Here is a 14,051-nt window from a genome sequence, read left to right as displayed (position 1 = left end):
GGTGAAGTTCATGGTTTCATGGAAAGACACTTCTGCTCATGTTTCAATAGAAGGCAGTGCGTCTTTCGCTCGAATTAATTTTGTCTCATTTTATGTATAGCCGCCGCAACAAGTACGTTTCGTAAATGGACATTATTATCTTCACCTTTCAAGGGCCCGCAACTTCCTCTCTGGGAAACTGGACCTCAGGTGAGTAACAGACGTGCAATATATAATTTCGATATTCACATCGCCCATGACGGAGGCATGTCGAGCGCCGTATCCCCACCCTCACATATAGGTAGAATAAGGGGTGGTGGGTCGTTCGACTCCGCATATGTCGATCAGCGTACCAAGGTGAATGTCGGTGAAGTTCATGGTTTCATGGAAAGACACTTCTGCTCATGTTTCAATAGAAGGCAGTGCGTCTTTCGCTCGAATTAATTTTGTCTCATTTTATGTATAGCCGCCGCAACAAGTACGTTTCGTAAATGGACATTATTATCTTCACCTTTCAAGGGCCCGCAACTTCCTCTCTGGGAAACTGGACCTCAGGTGAGTAACAGACGTGCAATATATAATTTCGATATTCACATCGCCCATGACGGAGGCATGTCGAGCGCCGTATCCCCACCCTCACATATAGGTAGAATAAGGGGTGGTGGGTCGTTCGACTCCGCATATGTCGATCAGCGTACCAAGGTGAATGTCGGTGAAGTTCATGGTTTCATGGAAAGACACTTCTGCTCATGTTTCAATAGAAGGCAGTGCGTCTTTCGCTCGAATTAATTTTGTCTCATTTTATGTATAGCCGCCGCAACAAGTACGTTTCGTAAATGGACATTATTATCTTCACCTTTCAAGGGCCCGCAACTTCCTCTCTGGGAAACTGGACCTCAGGTGAGTAACAGACGTGCAATATATAATTTCGATATTCACATCGCCCATGACGGAGGCATGTCGAGCGCCGTATCCCCACCCCACCCTCACATATCGGTAGAATAAGGGGTGGTGGGTCGTTCGACTCCGCATGTGTCGACCAGCGTACCAAGGTGAATGTCGGTGAAGTTCATGGTTTCATGGAAAGACACTTCTGCTCATGTTTCAATAGAAGGCAGTGCGTCTTTCGCTCGAATTAATTTTGTCTCATTTTATGTATAGCCGCCGCAACAAGTACGTTTCGTAAATGGACATTATTATCTTCACCTTTCAAGGGCCCGCAACTTCCTCTCTGGGAAACTAGACCTCAGGTGAGTAACAGACGTGCAATATATAATTTCGATATTCACATCGCCCATGACGGAGGCATGTCGAGCGCCGTATCCCCACCCTCACATATAGGTAGAATAAGGGGTGGTGGGTCGTTCGACTCCGCATATGTCGATCAGCGTACCAAGGTGAATGTCGGTGAAGTTCATGGTTTCATGGAAAGACACTTCTGCTCATGTTTCAATAGAAGGCAGTGCGTCTTTCGCTCGAATTAATTTTGTCTCATTTTATGTATAGCCGCCGCAACAAGTACGTTTCGTAAATGGACATTATTATCTTCACCTTTCAAGGGCCCGCAACTTCCTCTCTGGGAAACTGGACCTCAGGTGAGTAACAGACGTGCAATATATAATTTCGATATTCACATCGCCCATGACGGAGGCATGTCGAGCGCCGTATCCCCACCCCACCCTCACATATCGGTAGAATAAGGGGTGGTGGGTCGTTCGACTCCGCATGTGTCGACCAGCGTACCAAGGTGAATGTCGGTGAAGTTCATGGTTTCATGGAAAGACACTTCTGCTCATGTTTCAATAGAAGGCAGTGCGTCTTTCGCTCGAATTAATTTTGTCTCATTTTATGTATAGCCGCCGCAACAAGTACGTTTCGTAAATGGACATTATTATCTTCACCTTTCAAGGGCCCGCAACTTCCTCTCTGGGAAACTGGACCTCAGGTGAGTAACAGACGTGCAATATATAATTTCGATATTCACATCGCCCATGACGGAGGCATGTCGAGCGCCGTATCCCCACCCCACCCTCACATATCGGTAGAATAAGGGGTGGTGGGTCGTTCGACTCCGCATGTGTCGACCAGCGTACCAAGGTGAATGTCGGTGAAGTTCATGGTTTCATGGAAAGACACTTCTGCTCATGTTTCAATAGAAGGCAGTGCGTCTTTCGCTCGAATTAATTTTGTCTCATTTTATGTATAGCCGCCGCAACAAGTACGTTTCGTAAATGGACATTATTATCTTCACCTTTCAAGGGCCCGCAACTTCCTCTCTGGGAAACTGGACCTCAGGTGAGTAACAGACGTGCAATATATAATTTCGATATTCACATCGCCCATGACGGAGGCATGTCGAGCGCCGTATCCCCACCCCACCCTCACATATCGGTAGAATAAGGGGTGGTGGGTCGTTCGACTCCGCATGTGTCGACCAGCGTACCAAGGTGAATGTCGGTGAAGTTCATGGTTTCATGGAAAGACACTTCTGCTCATGTTTCAATAGAAGGCAGTGCGTCTTTCGCTCGAATTAATTTTGTCTCATTTTATGTATAGCCGCCGCAACAAGTACGTTTCGTAAATGGACATTATTATCTTCACCTTTCAAGGGCCCGCAACTTCCTCTCTGGGAAACTAGACCTCAGGTGAGTAACAGACGTGCAATATATAATTTCGATATTCACATCGCCCATGACGGAGGCATGTCGAGCGCCGTATCCCCACCCTCACATATAGGTAGAATAAGGGTGGTGGGTCGTTCGGCTCTGCATAGGTCGACCAGCGTTTGTGCGCCACACTTGCTCGAATACCAAAAGTCCGCCTCGTTTTCGTACCTACCGTAGTGTGGGAATATTCACATTCAACTGGAACCATTCCGGAACCAGTCCAGATTTTTGCCTGGGCTCACATTAGAGAGGAAGGCCTACTGTACTACGAACCTGAATTAATGGCCTCACGCAACTGGCACACAAAGTATAAATTATCAGATGGCACGACTACTGAATCTATTTCGCCTTGTGCAGATATATGTGCGCTATCAAACAGGAATTTGAAAACGTGCCGCGGTTTGGTGAACAATAGAGCGCAGCTATGAAGTATATGAGCGAACGATATTATCGAGAGAATGAATTGAAACAAATGTATATGGTGTGTGAAAAGGCTGCTATATCTTTGAAGATGGAGATGGAAAGCGAAGATGTGTTACGATGCCCGTACTGCACGTGCCAGGGGCCTTCGTCAACTTGTTTTTTTTTTTTTTTTTGTCCCTGGTTCCGCCGCAGTGTGTGGAATATGCGAGTACCTATACGCCTACACTAATTGAGTGTAACCGCTTTTGCGGAGCCTTAGAATAAATGTGGATGGTGTGATGGAATGTGATGGAAAGCTGTGATGCTCTTGCAGAAATATGATACAGTCCGCGAAAAATGTGAAACATCTGCAACCTGCTGCAATTTTCAATGCCCTGTCGAAGATGGGTGTCACTGTGATTGGTGTTCTAGACGCTGAACTAGGCTCGGAGTTGGATGCACAAAATGAGGCAACGGTTGTGGTGTCCACATTCGCTGTGTCTCGTGAAATCTAACGAGCAATTTACATTCCTCAACAACGCAGGCGCTTGCGTCCGCGGTTGTGTACTGTTCTCAATCACGCTGCTGTATTCGCAACGTTAGTGACGGCGAAGGGGAACTAGCACCGCGTTGGGTGCCGCGGGAGGCATGCGCGCCGCCGCTCTGTCTGTGGCTGAGGTTTTGGGTGAGATAGGATCGCGGTGATGCGCTTTTATGCGCATTGAACGGCGTAAAACTAGTTATTATCGGTTACCAAGTTCTATGTTCGCGTATATCATCAGCCATCAAGTATACCGGATTTGGCTTCTGTGGTCGACGCACAAAACCGAAAGACCACCTCTCCATGCACACATGCAGTGACATGCCGCGCCCGCGGATTTTTAGTCGCGAAATATTAACTTTGCTATTAATTTTAATTTTGGTAGGTGCCTCAGTTTGTTCTCGAGAAATGCTCATGGATATTCATTGTTGGCACCCGGTAAAGTGACCAACTGTACAGTACTGTACAGTTACTGTACTTGTAAACTTTGCTGTTTTATTTGAGTAGCTGTTAAACCTTCCTCACGACTGTGAAGAATTTACAATAAAATCCCTCGCCCCCAAACATGAATCCGCCACTGTTACGGAGTCAGGCAGATGGTTCTTGTATATTAATGTAATGTAGTAATGTGTGTCAATGTATGCATGGCGGAGTTAACATTTGCTGTACAAATTGTTTGCGGTGTGTCAGGATACACCAAATCTATTTGCCATTCAATCATACGTAGTTTAGAAGTAGAGGCCGATTGGAGCCCTTATGAAACGATTTGGAAAAATCGAGAAAAATGCAGTCGGCCATTGAACGATTGTCATGTGTGGCATGAAACGTACGGAGTAAATGAAGCGCGAAACGACTTCGGGTGGACTAAACCCCGTTTTCTGTTTTTATGCTGGGATCGAAAACTGAAACATTCACAATACTAACGCTGTTATTTAGGGGCGATACTCGATTTTTACATTGCATATTCATGCATTAATATGCGGCGGTCTCTTCCCTGTTGTTGTTGAGTATGAGTGCGCAGCAGAAGACAGCCGACCTGGCAATGGAAGTGCATTTCAGACTTGCATTTTGCTCTGGGAGACATATATATAGTTCTTTAGGTTGTTCCGAAGTTTCTGTCGCCTACATCCCTGTTGCCCTTGTGAGGCTTTCAGGCACGGGAATGTTATCTTGCACTTGCGCAGCTGCTTCTGAAGCAATATAGTTTCTTAGTGTGTAAAGGCGGTATAGTTGACGGATATCCAAAAGCTGGGACGTAGCGGGCCAGCGCTCAACGCTCCCACTGTATACACAGAGGTCGTTCAGGGTGTCAGGGATTCAGTGTAGTTGGCAAACTGGCCTCTGGAGGAATTTCTGTTGTTGACCGGCGCATATTAACTGATTGCGATGCTCCTTGCATGATTACATTGGGGTACGTATATTTCATGGTGAAAATCGCTTAGCGCAAATAAGCGATGTCCATGGTGCCTTACCACGCCTTGCCAGACTCCGGCTATTTCGATTTTAGATTATAGATAGCACTATGGCACTATACGTATACATAGCACTATATTTTGGATTATAGCTAGCGTTGGATTCGCGGGGGCGAATGCACAGTCCTGTCAACGGCGTTACACCCTAGCGGGAGGCGAAAGTGAGCGAGTTCACTGGTTCAGAGGCATGGGGGAAGAAGCATAAAGGTGACAAACCTGTCATTTTGTAACTACCACATGGCACGACGAAGACTAACGTGCGAGCAACCTGTCCAGAATTGATTGAGTCTACTCAGCACCCTTTCGTCTACTGAGCAGTACATTGGATGCTCCTGTGCACCGCAAAATAAAGCATTCCGGATTCGGTTTCACAGTCTCCTGTATTCCACAGTTTCGGAACGGAGAGGTGTGATCGTAGCGTGCTGAACGGGCTGCGTGTGCAGAGCCCCCTCGTAGGAGTAATTGGGTCATGTCACACCTACAGAGCCTCCGCCAAGTGGAAACGCTCTCTGTTCATTTGTTGTGCGCCACACTTGCTCGAATACCAAAAGTCCGCCTCATTTTCGTACCTACCATAGTGTGGATGCGTCGTCTGCTTTTACACGTTTATTACGCGTTCAGTGCAGTAGATGGAGCATTGGGAAACCGAACAGTACCGGCACGCGCGGTCTTCCGGTGAATATACACAAGAATTACAGAAAAGACTCCGAACATTGCCCGCACTAGAAAGGTGACGGTGTCGCCTCTATAGGTGAGAGAGAGATTATGGGTTTAATGGCACAAAGGCAGCAAATGCCATGGAGCGCGAAAACTATAGTGAGTGTGTGGTGGTGTGAGATGATTATGGGATGAGATGGGGAGTCGATCTCTGTTTAGAGGGTTGGGCGAGTGGGCTCGTTGAGACACACCACGGTAGTTTCGATACCACTTGAATCTGCTCGCGAAGTGGTTTGGATTGCTTGAGGGGCACTCCTCTGAACGAGTGAATGAGCCCGCTTGCGCAAGCCGCTAGGGTGTCACGCAAAGGAGAAAATACACCGCTCGCGCTTTCCGCACTGCTCCCGCGCGCAGTGACCAATGGAATTTGTATTGCCTTGGGTAAAGTGCAGGTATAACCGCAATGCGTTTTCAGACAGTGCGAATAAACATGCTCTTTCGCACCCACCAAGCTACTAAACCGTTCGCCACCCATTATATGCAACACAGACGCGATGGCTATGAGGCATGCCAGGCCACGAAGCAGGATGGCCATGAGGCGGTATCGAATCTCTATGGTATCACAGGACCATCAACATAACTGGGACTAACCAAGGTAACTCTTTCAGACCACGCAGAGGCTGCTCACCGAAGGGTCAGCCATAGGAGTCATCACGAAATACGGCTCAGATATAAAAGACCAGAGAGTGCGTGCCAACCTAGCTCGCCTTCTCAGGTGAGCGTGCCTATTCCAAAGCAAAGGCGTCGCGATCGGCTCTGGTACAGCGATATCATATACCTATGATACGAAGTCCAGCTCGGGTCAAAGTTGAGCACCGCTTCAGCCTGCGAAGCGGGAAGAGTCACTTTGGCAGCGCCACGAGACGAGACGAGAGTCATTAACACCCTCCGCCGTTATTTCTACTGAGCATCGCCAGAGTCCGCAGAACTGAATGACGTTCAATTTAACTCTGATTCGAGCTGTACAATTGTATCTTCAACCATAGTCTTCCGCCGCGCCTTAGTTCACCTTCGTCATTCAACCTAGTCAGTCATTAAGAACCTTCATAAACCTGTGCAGAGGTACGTGAAGTGTGGAAGAACTGCGTCGTAGAGCCACAACTTCCACCTGCAGTGTCTCTATCTGATTGTCTATGTCATAAGCGGTGTGCTGAACGCCGCAAACAGGAATGGGAGAGAGAGAGAGAGATTATGGGTTCAATGGCGCAAAAGGGACGAAGGGGTGTGCCAACAAGGTGCCAATTGCAAAACTCGGTAGACGAGATTAGAGATTAGCGAGGTTCATATTACCAGTGACAGCCAAGAGTATGGAAACATTCGTTGGTGAAGGTTGGTAGTTGGTGGAGTATCAGGCCAATCAGTGAGCTGCTGGCCCATACGACGGAATAACTGACGGGGTGCGATTTCCAAGCCCTTCTTAATGGGCATTTGAAATACTTGGGCGAATGAGATTTCCCTTGAGGGAGTCTTGTGACAGCGGCGGGGTGGAGGCCAAGTCCCTGACCTCCGTGGCCTGAGCTAGCGCCGCGACCACATGGCAGAATTGAGTGGATGGTAATGCCTCCGAGAAGGAAGGGTCCGCCGGAGAAGGGGCTGACGCAGGGATATGTGGTAGCGACGTTGAGGTGAAGTCGGCTCAGTTCACCTTCGCAGTTCAACCTATGGTTGCGCTTCAAATACATGGCGCGCCAAGAGATTGCGGCTGATTCATTTCTATTCATTCATTCATTCATTCATTTCAGTCTAATTTTTGGTGCACGTATCGATGCCGCCCACCCTAGCATTTGCTAAGCCTTCGTACTCTGTCTACAGGACAGTACGACCGGATGACAGTACGAATGAAGGAGCCGGACACTCCCATCTCCATGGGAGTGTCCGGCTCCTTCATTCGTAAGTGTCTGCTCTCATTATACGGTCCATACCTCCAGTAAACTCAGCCGATCACTAAACTCAAGCTGAAGCAGATCCACCTGGGTTGTGAACAAATCAGGAAACGTTCCTTCAGTTCTGTGCACATTTTGCGAGAACTGCGCATCGTACTGGAATGTTGGTATATACCGGAGGAGCGGTGTTGATGTTGTACACCCAGGGCGTAGCGCGACTATCAACCGTGGTACCGTGCCTGCAGTAATCCGCAGCGAGATGTGCCGCTATGCAGCCGTGCATACCGGCACGGGTGTGCCCTGTCATATTAGACAAAATGTGCAAGATGAACGCAATGATTTCGCAACGTGTCAGGCCAAACTCATTCCCAGAATTGACCGGCGTACTCGCCGCCCTGTATAGGGTTTATTCACTGACTTCACCTCGTCGCCACACTTCAGGTCCCTCCAAGTTATGTTCCCGCATTCGTTCTCTGCCATATGTTGTTTGGATGACTATTAACGTCGAAAACATACAGCTAGAAATCATACAGCACAATAACTTTGGAACACCAAATATATGGTGAGTGCGATATGGGCGACTGCTTGGATGGGACCTACAATATGGCGGCCGGTGGCAGTACATCTGCCTGCTTGAGACAGTGGCGGTCTCCTACGGATGACGTCATGTGAATAAACCCTATAGGAGCAATGCATTCCATCCGGTTGTGTTGAAAGCTTTAGAGAGAAATGCCCATATATGTATGGCTGTGAGAGGCCCTCGATTGCGTACAAGTCTAATGGAAGCGGAAGAGCGTTAGTTTTTTCCTGGAGGACATATTCCATATTCCTAATGAAAAAACAAGCATTGGTGTTGGCTCAATGGTGTAGATATTGGTCATAGCTTTCGAGCACCTTGGTTTGATCCACGGGCTGCTTAGATTTTTTTTTCCTTTCTCTTCTTTTTTTTTTGTGTGTGAAGGGAGTTATGAGAGTAACGGCAGGGAGACATCAGAATTTTCGTTTAATAATGCCGTACTGGGCGATATGTCGTACTGCATGGCTGTTCGGTCTGATTTAGTCGGCTCTGCGATCGCCTGTGCGCTTAATATATGAGTAGCGGATCACTTCAATTGTGCTCCGACTTCACGGTGACAGGAATCCCCGCTTTGCACAGTGCCACGCGTGTTTGCTGTAATTAGGTTGCTTGTCAATCATTTACTATAAAATTTGGACCTGTGGCTTAAACGTTCAGTGTGTTGCCTCTCAAAGAGAAACTCGTCGAATTCTCATTTATCGAGATCGATGTGGCAACGGAACCAAATACGCGCGCCTTTCACGCGCTCTAATGCTAAGGGCAATTAAGAGAGCATACTAGCTCTCCGTCCCAATGTATCCTATGGAATAGTTTTTATGCTTTTTCTCGGTAACCACCGCGCAGATTTTGACGCTGGTGGTTTCACTATAAAGAGGAAGAAGGGATGAAAAGAATAATGTTATTCGGTTTATCATACATTTCGTATGTATTTTGAACAAGTTTTTGTTGAACTTCTATAGCCATTTCAAAAAAGACTTACTTTATCTCGAAATATTTCAGGAATCGGTAGACACCAAATTTACATGTCTGCCACTTTGTTTTTATAAAAACAACATGAAATGTGAGTACGCGTAAACACCGACCGAAGCCCAGTGAAACCCGTCCGAAACACGTCATTCTGTGCTGCCATCTGGTGACGTGAAAGCAAAACCCCGCGGACCGTATCCTTCGGCCGATTAAGCTTGCTCGTGCGCACTGTACTGCTGGTTCCTCTCTCCTCTTTACTTTCTTGGACCGCTGACTTAGGGCATGGCCTTGGAGACCAGAACAAAAGCTTACTTAGCTGCTCGTAAAGGCATTATCGTCTGAGACAGCATTGTCGTGTCAGAGTTCTCTTTAGGGCTCTTCGAGCTGTCTCCACACCACACCACATACACCACATTTTATCTCACGTCGATCATTAAGACTGTAAAAAGAGGTGTTGAAAAAGGTGTTTACGTTCTATGCACCCTTTTTACACCCCATGTGATCTGGGGATATGGTGTTGAAAATGGTGTTTTAAGTCGTGAAAGAGAAATCATGTGGATTTGACAGTTCCTCACATTAAATAGACGATAAACACAATATTTGGCAGGGAGGGATGTCAGGAACTGATACCTTTGACTGGTTGTAGCCGTACCTGTTAATTGCAAAGACATATTCCCGTCACCGTTACAGACGAGTTCAGCCACACTACACCTAACGAACGTTCCCCAACAAATTGTATTTCAGTATATCATCAATCTGGTACTCCAGTATAGGCTACCGAGGGTGCCTGGGTCCGCCGCTGGCATCGTCTGAAGATCGCAGCATGTGCATGTCGCGCTTTGACGCGCTCTAATGGCGAAAGTGTTTGTTGTTGTCTAGATGCTCGTCAGTTACCTGCCATCAATTTTGCCCTGTGGGTTAAACGTCCTCGTTCCCTGTCAAGGCGAATCTCATCGTATTTTCATTCATCGAGATCGATGTGATGACGGAATTGTCGTGCATACCACCTTTGACGTGTTCTAATGGCGAAAGTGTTTGTTGTAGTCTACATGCTTGTCAATCATTTGGACATCATCTAATTAATCTTCTGAACCATATGTGTGGCTGCATACGAAATTTTTTATGCGCAGACGAATAACAGTGAATATATGTGAAGTGGCAAAAAGCAATGCTAGACTACCATCATTGTGCCTCTTTAACTTTTCCACATTTATGTCTGGTGAACAGGGAATAGGGAATATCTCACTAGAAAAGAAGACATTTGTGCATTGTTTGGCAACCTAATAAATATATTTACATTTTTCATCAATCAACAATGTTGTGACCTGGTGCAAATATAATGTCAACAAGGAAAGTACTTACAAATTATCTATTGACTTTATCTTGAAATTATCTATGTATCTCAAGAGGGGAATCACATACAGCTCCAATAATAGACTGTGCAAACAAAGCGCAAAAAAACAAAAGTGCTTCAAGAAAAATCTGAATAATCAGTTGCCATTCTGATATGTACTACTATGCACAGTTCATGAATGGAACATGTTAACTCATTCCATACCCTCCATGTGAGCACTAGAACAGGCAGCTTTTTAGGTCGCTCTTTTCGTGTTTTTCTATGGTCTTTTTTGTTTTCTGTTTTTGACAATCGCAAGCATGGCCATAGTGAAATAGTGAAACACAAGTAGCCAACGACAGGATGAGACATCTACAATGCGACTGGTAGCTCTCACCTGATATATTTATTAGCAGACTCTGGAATATACACATACGAGGGTGGTTCCATAAGTTTCCGGCCCGACCAACTTTTAATAGTCAGAGACGAAACAAGTGTATCATTTTTCGACATAGTCACCCTTAACTTCAATGCACTTTTGACAGCTTTCAACCAGCATTCTTATACCCTTGAAAAAATAGGCATAAGTTTTGTCTGCAAAATGCTGGAAAACTGCCTCTTGCACCTCACTATCGTTCTGAAATCTCCGTCCTTTGAGATCCCTCTTCAAGTTTGAGAACAGGAAGTAGTCACTCGGTGCCAAGTCTGGACTGTAGGGTGGGTGGTAGATTTCTTCGAAGCCGCACTCCTTCAGTGCAGCTTTGGCAACAGAAGCTGTGTGGACATGAAGCTGTGGGCATTGTCCTGGAGCAACCGGACACCTCGACTCAACCTGCCGCGCCTCTTTTCCTTGATTGCGTCTCGCAGTCGGTGCAGGAGTGAAGCATAATAAGTCGCATTCACTGTGGTGTTCCTCTCTTTGAAGTCGATGATGAGGATCCAGTGACAATCCCAAAATATTGTTGCCATGGTCTTTTTTGTGGATTGTGTGACCTTGGCTTTTGTTGGGGGTGCTTCTCCTGGTTTGCGCCATTCCATCAGCTCCTCTTTCGAAAGGGGATCATAGTAGAGCATCATAGTCTCATCCCCTGTGACAACTGACTTCAATATTTCTTCTTCGTTCTCTTGACAGAGCTTCAAAAACTCTTTGGCACAAATGACGCGCTGTTGCCTTTGAACTGACGAGAGAAGTCGTGGCACCCATCTCGCACTGACCTTTTTCATGTGAAGGCCTTCAGACGCCTGTCGCTCAGCACTTCTTCCTCGACAAGAGACAAATTTTCTTGTTCACCACTTCCACTAGACGACCATCGCGTGGATCATCTTCAATGGACTCCCGCAACAGTCAATTCTGCTTAGCCCTGTCTTTTACCGTTGTGTACGCGGAGAGGCTTTACTGTACACGTTGTCTAGTCGCCCTTTAATTTCTTTGGGCGAAAGTTCCTCTTTTGTCAAGAATTTTATCACAGCGCGATACCCGATCTTTTTCCATTTCAACTGAAGAGTGCACCCTGGCTGTTTGAAATGCCACTCTCCAACCGACAAAAGCATGGAGAGGGTTGAGGGTGGTGCTCCGGCCCTCCAACAGATGGCGCCACGCGTCCTTAATCGCATTTTCAAATTCGCGCGCATTTTCTACCTCGGGTCGGAAAGTTATGGAATCACCCTCGTATATGCTGCTTCGCAAATGATAATTTAACCAATAGAATAACAGACAAGAAACCCCCCTCATCTCCCCATCTCCTCATTCTATTTCACAGGCAGCTTTAGTATCATTCTGACTGTGCCCGTGCGTCCCCTTTGAGATAACGTATCTCGGACAGAAGCAAATCTAACAGCGGACTGCTTACACATGCAACTGTCTTGCATTTCTTTAACCAGTTGTTCTTTAACCGCTGCCTTAAGGTCTGTGTTCTGGAAATTTAGGCAGCATCCAGAGTCCCTGCAATGTGTTGCCATGTTTCTCGGGGGCATCAAAAGTCTGTCCTTGGCTGCTTGTGTTTCACTATGGCTCTCAGATACAGACTACCCCATTTCAACACAGTAGGAAACACAGATTTGTAAATAGCATCCGTTGATCGCACTGTAGATTATGGGTTTAATGGCACAAAGGCAGCAAAGGCCATAGAGCGCCAAAACTATGGTGAATGTGTGGTGGTGTGAGATGATTATGGGAGAGATGATGTGAGAGAGAGTGTGTGTGGTAGTTAAACGCTATCTACATGTATGAGCGATGAGATGGACCAGGATAGAAGAGAGAGAATGACGATAACAAGTGAGTATGGCAGTTAAAAGCTATCGGCGATGGGCGAGGCCCGGGTGTACGTATATACTGAGTTGTTTCATCTCGGAGCATGGGGAAATCGTGGGGAAACATGTTCTACAATGCAATATGCCTTTCGGTACACTTTTCGAGCAACTCCTTTTCACAAAGCTTTCACCTTGTACTCTGACATCTCATCCATAGTGACGCCATTTACGAGTGACATTCTGTTTCTCCGTGTAGCTTGACGTGATACAAACGAATGGCATTCAATTTGACGTGTGACAGGGGTATTAGTAACATCTACGTCATGTGAGACGCCACAATCAGGTTCAACGTGCCCTTACCGAACCCTTTGGTTCTTGCTTTTCAGTGCGCTTTCGGACTGCATCAACGGAAACGCTTGAGTGTACGTACATACTGAGTTGCTTCATCTCGGAGCATGGGGAAATCGTATTCACATTGCGACGTACGACGCATCCAGACGAATATCGTGCGAAAACGGAAGCACAGCGTATCACGCGTAAAGGCCAACCTCCATGGAGCGAATTTCGCTCAGCGTCGGAAGCACTGCTAGACGCCATGCCAGATAATTTCGCCCAGCCGCCGCGATTCCGGCTCAACACGACGCCGCTATGAATCCGCGCCGGCAATGCGCGCGTGTCCTCTCCTGGATCATTTTGCGCTTGTTGCTATGTGTTGTTGAAACATGTTCTACAATGCAATATGCCTTTCGGTACACTTTTCGAGCAACTCCTTTTCACAAAGCTTTCACCTTGTACTCTGACATCTCATCGATAGTGACGCCATTTACGAGTGACATTCTATTTCTCCGTGTAGCTTGACGTGATGCAAACGAATGGCATTCAATTTGACGTGTGACAGGGGTATTAGTAACATCTACGTCATGTGAGACGCCACAATCCGGTTCAACGTGCCCTTACCGAACCTTTGGTTCTTGCTTTTCAGTGCGCTTTCGGACTGCATCGACGGAAACGCTTGAGTGAACGTATATACTTAGTTGCTTCATCTCGGAGCATGGGGAAATCGTATTCACATTGCGACGTACGACGCATCCAGACGAATATCGTGCGAAAACGGAAGCATAGCGTATCACGCGTAAAGGCCAACCTCCATGGAGCGAATTTCGCTCAGCGTCGGAAGCCCTGGTAGAGGCCATGCCAGATATTTTCGCCCAGCCGCCGCGACTCCGGCTCAACACGACGCCGCTACGAATCCGCGCCGGCAATGC

This window comes from Ornithodoros turicata, chromosome 3 (genome assembly GCF_037126465.1).
Source record: "Ornithodoros turicata isolate Travis chromosome 3, ASM3712646v1, whole genome shotgun sequence".
NCBI classification, from domain to species: Eukaryota; Metazoa; Arthropoda; class Arachnida; order Ixodida; family Argasidae; genus Ornithodoros; species Ornithodoros turicata.
The sequence above is the reverse complement of the archived record's forward strand: the minus strand, read 5'-3'. Positions refer to the sequence as shown.